This window comes from Dipteris shenzhenensis, chromosome 28 (assembly GCF_047967505.1).
Source record: "Dipteris shenzhenensis isolate YYH24624 ecotype China chromosome 28, Dip_SZ_1.0, whole genome shotgun sequence".
Classification (NCBI taxonomy): Eukaryota; Viridiplantae; Streptophyta; class Polypodiopsida; order Gleicheniales; family Dipteridaceae; genus Dipteris; species Dipteris shenzhenensis.
Window position 1 is genome coordinate 50,548,739 of NC_141623.1, and position 7,815 is coordinate 50,556,553.

Genomic DNA, 7,815 nt, shown 5'->3' on the forward strand with positions numbered 1-7,815 from the left:
ACTAACATTGCCTTCACTCATCCAAGAACATTGAAAGCATGGGATTTTTGTTCCAAACATCCTTCAAAAGCATATTTCTTTATGCCTTCCCAGATTGCCAGAAGCACAGCAGCCTGAGAAGCAGCTAGATAGAAGCAATGAAGGAAGTGCAACTATGGGCATTGCTACTGACGATTGCTCCCCATCGATACTAACAAGAAAATACCAACATTAAACTTAACCTTGCCTATTTGGCTTGCATTCCAGATATTGAGAAGTCTATCCTTCCACCAGGAGGCCCCCTTCTCAGTTTCCATTTAAAATTTAGAGCATTCACCAGAGAACTTTATACAAATAGAACACCTTAGCTGTTGCCTTACTCAGCATAACCTTGCTACCAACCACCCACTAGGCCACCTAGATGACATAATCTATCATCCAGTCTTTAGGTATAGACTCAAGCACTCTGCTCAACAGCAAATGGTCTCTAGGGGTAATACAAATGTTGCAGCTCAACTCATCAACTGAGTACTAGTCTATTGCCTGCATGTTTCACATTTATGAACTCTTTGACAGCGAATGGTCTCTAGGGGTAATACAAATGGTTGCAGCTCTTCCCATTTATGAACTCTTTGACAGCGAATGGTCTCTAGGGGTAATACAAATGTTGCAGCTCTACTGATCAACCGGGTACTAGTCTACTGCTTGCATGTTTCACAGCTATCCCCAATTCCGAACCCCCTTCTTCAGCAGTGATTTTTCTAGGGGTTTACCATCAAGTAGCCCTACTCTACTCGATGAGATATTTTCCTGCAAGCTGGCATCTCCTCTTAGACTTGCAAGGCCTTTCCAAAATAGGCAAGATCTAGTCTATTTCCAAAGTCTCGCCAAGCCTGATACTATCTTTGAACCCATAATTCTCACAAGGAAACATGAGAAGACACAATCATACTAAATGAGCTCATGCCAGGTCCCAATCTTACAAGCTTTTCCCTTTTCTACAAACTATTTTTTTAATTGTTGACCACAAAGATGCACATGTAAACAACTTTCGTAACCACTTACAGAGTAAAGCTGCATTTTTAGTGCCCACCACATCAGGTAGACCTAAACCACCCTTGGACTTAGCATCCTTAAGGCATCCCAAAGGATATAATGTACCCTGCTTTTAACACCTCCATCCCTTAGAAACCACCAAAACGTTTTTTCAATTTCAAAGCTCCTAATCAAGGCCTGATAAACCATAGCAACTACTAAAACATGTTGAATGATTACACATCTGGCATTCTAGCTCAGGCACATACCTTGATAGCCTCAGAATTTCTCTTTGAATTTGTCTCTAAACCATCAAAACCTCTTCTCCAATGTGAGCCCAAGCCCCAATGGGGCACCTAGGTATTGAATGATGCTCCCTTTACCAACCCAATTAACACCCAATGCTTCAGCGCAGTCCGATCTCGGCCCCGCTCAACTCGGAGGAAAAATGTCTTAATCAAACTACACACTGACGCAGACACTAGGTAGAAGTCCTTCAATACAGCAAAAACGTTTTCGACATTTTCTTTGTTCTGAAGAGCCATAGCTACAAAATCATTCATAAAATATTGTGATCAAAACTGCTGGCTCGAGGGAAGAGTCAAGGCTAAGGGAAGAGACAAGCCCTTGATTCTCCCATCCACCAATCCGTTCTTAACAAGGCCAATCAAGGCACCATTCCCATGGCAAACAGGAAGGGGACCAGTGGGCACCCGTGCCAAATAGAAGCTTGCAAATCACATCACATCGACCTGCCACTCCTCTGTTAAGGCATAAGATAGCTGACACATTGCCAAAAAGAGTAGAGACCATACTTCGAAAGGTTTTTCCTTTCCCAAATGCTCTAAGACTCCACTAATGTTATCCGATCAGACACGATCACATGCTTATCCAAACCCAAAAAGGATACACTGCTACCCTGAAGCGCATCGAAAATCAAGATCAACCGCTACATTTGAAATATTTTTAACAATATTTGTATCTTTGATAAACCATGTCTACTCTCTATCAACTGCAAATGTCATGGTGGATACTTTGGCGAGTATATTATAAGAATTGCTAAGCGTGGTAATTAGTCTCCAGCCATTAACTCTTAGTCTAAATTTTAGTTTTAGAAAAAGCTTCACCAAACCTTTAGACATATTCAGAAAGGGCTCCTTTGAGGACTAATGCATTTGCCATGCCACCGTACTTGGAAGATACGAATGTTGGCAATTTTTCAAGCTAAAGATTTGTGGACGACTTAATAATAATAAAAAGCGAGTAGGACTATACACATTTCTTAGTCTCCTACTTTTCAATTTTGCAATAAGGGTCATATGAACATCATGTTATCATATGTGTATAGCACTAGCATAAAGAGTGCTAACAAGGGTTGGAAACCCTAACCCACCCAAAGGCAACAATTTCATCATTTGGAGAGCACGCAACTCCTGCATGTGAGCAGCACCCAAACGTCCAAGGAAGCTTGGGATGCCACTTGTATGAAAACCTACGTGAGGCGTCAAATGCACATGGACAATGGAGATACTCATCTTGTAAAATTGATAACTTATGACATGGTGGGAGTTTTGTGGGAAATGGAAACTGTAATGCCAAGGTGGCATGTCGTCCCCCACCTTTTTTTCCCATTTTTTTCCCACAAAACCAGGCCTCAAGGGTTTGTGGGACAAGGGAATTAGTGAAGCTTTTAAAGGTTGCAAATGACATCTACTCCACATTTCCACCAAACAATATGATATTCAACATGGGGAATTTGTTCCCACCATGTCATAAGGGCTTTATCACCTAACTATTCATCAAACCCTTGCTTGCTTCTCCATAAAGGTGCGAGGTCGCTGAGATCACATCTCAACCATTTGATCAAAGCCATTTTCAAATAGGAATACAGTTGACCCTTTGAGGTTGAATAAATTCCATGACCTAGCCCATGGCAAGTACCTCCCAAACTCAATTCCAACCACCTCCCTTGGACCCTCCACGTGGGGGGATGGCTCGTGGTCAGGGAGCCATTTTCGGAGCAGAAAGTGCACACACATGCTCGACTGCACACATGATGCTTATGGGGGGAAGGAAAAGAAAAATTGGAGCTTTCAAAGAGCTTGCTACCTCAAACATGGGTCTATAGTCCTCCTATTCTATATTATTCATGCCACTATAAATTAACGCATTGCACTAACATTGGTCTTTTTTAAGCACTACCTCGTTTGAGAGGTAGTGCTATAGTGGAGGATTGAAACTCTTTAATTTTAAATTAACTAAGTTATGTGTTTCAAATTGCCCTTTATGAAGATCACACACACAAACACAAACACACGCACACACATACACAATACACACGCACAAATACATACATATATACTCAGATACATGACCGCTCTTTCTTTCCTTCTATCATAACTTTCCATGTCTATTGCTAGTACAATTAGATAGTTTGACGTGAAAAATGTAGTGGAAATTATATTCGTTTCTCTCTAGATTTGTACTTACCCACATTTTTCAGCTTTTCCTCCAAAAAGGCCTGTAAAGATGTTACCTAGACCTCCAAATCCTCCAAATATCCAATTGAAGATGCCTGATACACCATTAATCAAGCTTCCAAATAGGCCTCCAACTATTGGACCAAAAATTGTAGTTACTAGGCTTTTGCTTAACCCAAAAATTGCTCCAGATATGCCACTAATAGCACCCTTTGTAATGCCAATTACTTGTCCAAAAATATCTCCAATAAAACCAAAGAACCCTCCTCCATTGCGCAATGGATCTAATATTACGAATGTGCCCTGTGATTGAGTCTGCATCATAAGAATATCAATATTAGGAAGGTAACGTTCAAACTATATTGTATGTGCACATACATGTGTGCATGCGCCCCCCAACACACATGCAAGTTTGCACATACTAATATTCAATATTAGAATTTCTATCAAAACCAAATGTAGCATTCAATTATATTGTATGTGCACATATAGGTGCACATGCACACATGCACATGTGCGCACGCGTGTGCAAACACACACACACACACACACGCACATGCACATGCACATGCGTGCACGTGCGTGTGCACACACACACATGCATGCACACATGCATGGACACACACACACACATGCACACAAACGCGCACGCGCATGCGGACACACACATACATACATGGTATTGATGGTCTTTTCCCTTGATAGCTTGGTGCTTGGTGACTACTTGTAGCTTGGTGCTCATAGTGGTGCTCGACTTGTGAAGATGCCCTCTCTCGCACTCCTAGGGTAGCTTGGCTCTCAATGTCCTACCAATTCTACTTGTTGGAAATTGAGCATTGTCTATATGAGTTGTCGCTGTAAATGTGGATAGACCTATATGGAGACGGGGTAATGAGCATGCAAGTAGATGGTATGAGGGAAGGAGATGAGGCATAACCAACCTATATGACATATGAAAGGGGCTCGTAGTCCAATACAAATAGCCATAGGACAATTGTGAAAAGGTGTTGGTGCTACAACTCACTCTCTTATGCACTCCTCACTCACCTCATCTCAATCCATTAGCCTATCCTCCAAATTGAGTAACATTGACTTGAACCACATAACTCTATAACTAACTACAAGATCTCGCACTAATTGATAAACCCTCTTGCTAATCACCCATATAACTAACTATAACTAACTACAAGAACTCACACTAATCGATCAACCCTCTTGCTAGTCACCTTCCATGATTAGCTTGTGATCATCTTTTATGATTTGCCTAGTTTTCTTGGTGTCCTCCACCATAACATTGCCACTCAACAACTCATCACTTGGTGACTCAGTGTGGCCACTTGGCTACCTAAGTTGGGTAGATGCGCTAGAGTTAACACTTTGCCTTGGCTCACATTGGACCGAGTCCTCATGTCACACTTGATGATCAAGGGTTGGTGGGGACAAACTTAGCTTCAAAACTTGGGTGGCCTGGAGAAATATTCGCACAGTAGCATGGTACTCTTGTGAAAGTCCTCTTGCACTTGGGCATCGATCATCTACAACGACAATAGAGGGTGACTAGCAGCACTTGGGATGGATAAGCCATGAAGGACTTGGCACGATATATTGGATTGGAGAAAGAAAACACAAGGACCAATGGGGTTTAGATCACTGGAGCTAGTTGGCGGTGGCTAGCGATATAGGGCATTGATGCCCATGGACACTTTGTCTAGGTGAAGATGCTAAGATTCCTTCCATTGCTCTATGAGATAAACCACATTAGGGTCCATAATCTTGATGTGCTTAAATTCATACTTGAGCCTCTCATGAGTAGCTTGGGGCTTAGGTCGCTTGATGATCGGACTTCAGCAAACCTCGAGCAAGTTGTGCCACATAGATTTGGCCTAATTGATGGCCATCCTAAGGAGTTTTTTAATAAGACGATACAATTGAGCAAAATAGCTCAATGCTCGGCCTTGTAGGTTTCTCGTTATCAAATTTCCTTAGCCTTTATTGAAAGATCAAGTTGTGGTTGGCATAGTCATAGAGGCAAATTTTTGTGGGCAATGAATGAAAATGGTATAGCCCGAGCTACGGGCTACTACTGTGGGTGAGGGGATGCATCTCCAAGTGCCAAGTCCATTGTGTGGTATGATATTTCAAGTTCTCCTTTCTTGAAATGGATCATAAAATATTAGTGGGAATGTGGAGAGCCATAGGAAAAACTTCCTAGGCAAGAGATGGAGGCTCTACATCAAGTATAACAAGGCGGAGAGAGGTTTGCATGGCCACATTGGCCTTAAATCTTGGAGATAAAATGCTAGAGGGGAAAAATGGTTAGAGGCTAGGAAGATTAGGTGGGGTAGTGTTGCTCTACAGTTGAGTAATAACAATGCACAAGTAGTGGACTCAACATCAAGAAAGGGAGCCATTGTTGCCATCGACTTTGTACTTATCCTTGCTGAGGTGGCCTTTGAGCTAGTCATTTTAGCATAAATAGTCAAGGTCTAGGACTTTTGACACTGAAATTTTAGAAGTCACCCATAGACCGCCCGAGTCCATAAGGCCTTTCTTGGTCATTAGGACCAATCTATGTGGCAACTAGCTTGCATGTTCATTTGGTGTAGGGAGCTTGTGCATAAGAGTCCATATTTGCTAGAAAGTGCTCACCTATTCCAAAAGAGAATCCCAATTGGCTCGAAGGCTTTCCATAGCTTGTTTGAGTTCCCCTGTGTAGGCACCGTGTTCAGTTGTATCGCCAAGTCCTAGATCCTCTTGTATTGGGACTTGTTTCTTTTGTAGACATTCTCAAGCTTGGCTTTCGATGTGGGCTGCCTATATTTGCTCCTGCTAAAGAGTTAAGGCTATGTGGTCCACTTTCAAAGTAGTATGTGCTACTTAGAAGGCAACATGCTCGACCTTCAATTTGCTTAACTTAACCGTGAGATAAATTACCATGCCATGGAGCACAATATGAAGGCACAAGTTAGCAAACTATACCAACCAAACTGGATGTGGCAAACAACAATGCAATCCTTAAAAAATACACATAGCCAATTCCTACCAATGGTCTCACAAGTCAGCAAAAGTAGATGTAAGATAGTAGCTACAAAGCAATGTAAACCAGCCAACAAAGTACTCAATGATTGATAAACACCAAACTATAATAGCAAGTGAAGAGTAACATCAGGTCAACCAATGCAACAAGTAGCCATGAGGGACACACATAGCAATAGAAATAAGTTGAAGCACAATGGAGTAAAGTATTGGACAGAAGCACAACAAGGCAAATGGACTTGACCATGAAGCACAAGTAATGAAATCAAAAGCATAAATAAAACTTGCCATCATCACCTAAGAATTGAAAAGTGGCAAGCTTCATTGATGGAAGAAGACTACATAGGCAATAGAATTAGCATCTTTATTAATGAAATCATTTTAAATTCTAGAAAATCTTACCACCGAAGGTTGGTCCCAACACTGACACACGTTAGACTCTTCACTAGAGTAGTCTCAATCTACAAGTTGCCACATTACAACCCCATCCATAGGTGCCACATCATCATTGTGACTCAACAATCCACACATCATCATCTTATCTACCATGTCATCCATTGCCATCTCATTAGTGATATGCCATCATCTTGCATGTACAAACATCAGTCCACATTAGTACGTCCACATAACTTGCCAAGTCACCAAGCTACATCACGTCATCTACCATGGGGCATAGTGTGAGCTAGGCACAGTTACCTCTTCATTGCACACAGTCACCTCACATGCCCCATAGCTTCTTGCTCATCCCAATGCTCCACAAGCACCTCATCATAGGCACAAACTAGATGTGTACTTGGTTGCCACATCATCTTTTTGACCCCTTTTCTTGATCAAGTCATATCTCTTGATCTAGAATGAATTTGAGGCTGGTCCAAAAATATAAACCAATTGGTTTTGTGAGCTCTAGACACTTGCATCAAATGATTTTAAGCCTCTACATTAGAACCACTTCTTTTGTACACTTGAAGAATCTTTATTAATGCATTTAGCCCTATCACATGAAAAGTATCACAAAACTCAAGCAAGTGCATAGTGGAGGATGCAAAGGTGGAGGAAAGCATACTAGCAGGCAAGAAGATAAAGGAATTATAGAATCAACCACACAAGAAAGTATCCGAAGGGGTCTTAGCCCAATTGATTTTCAGCCCATATGAGTGGTATAAAGCCACAAGGCTACTTTCCCTTTATAGATGTAGGTGAGAGCTATCTCCCTCAAGATACGGATCAGGATAAGCCTTTGTGATCCCACATGATTCATGCATCTAGATTACATGCATCCTAACGA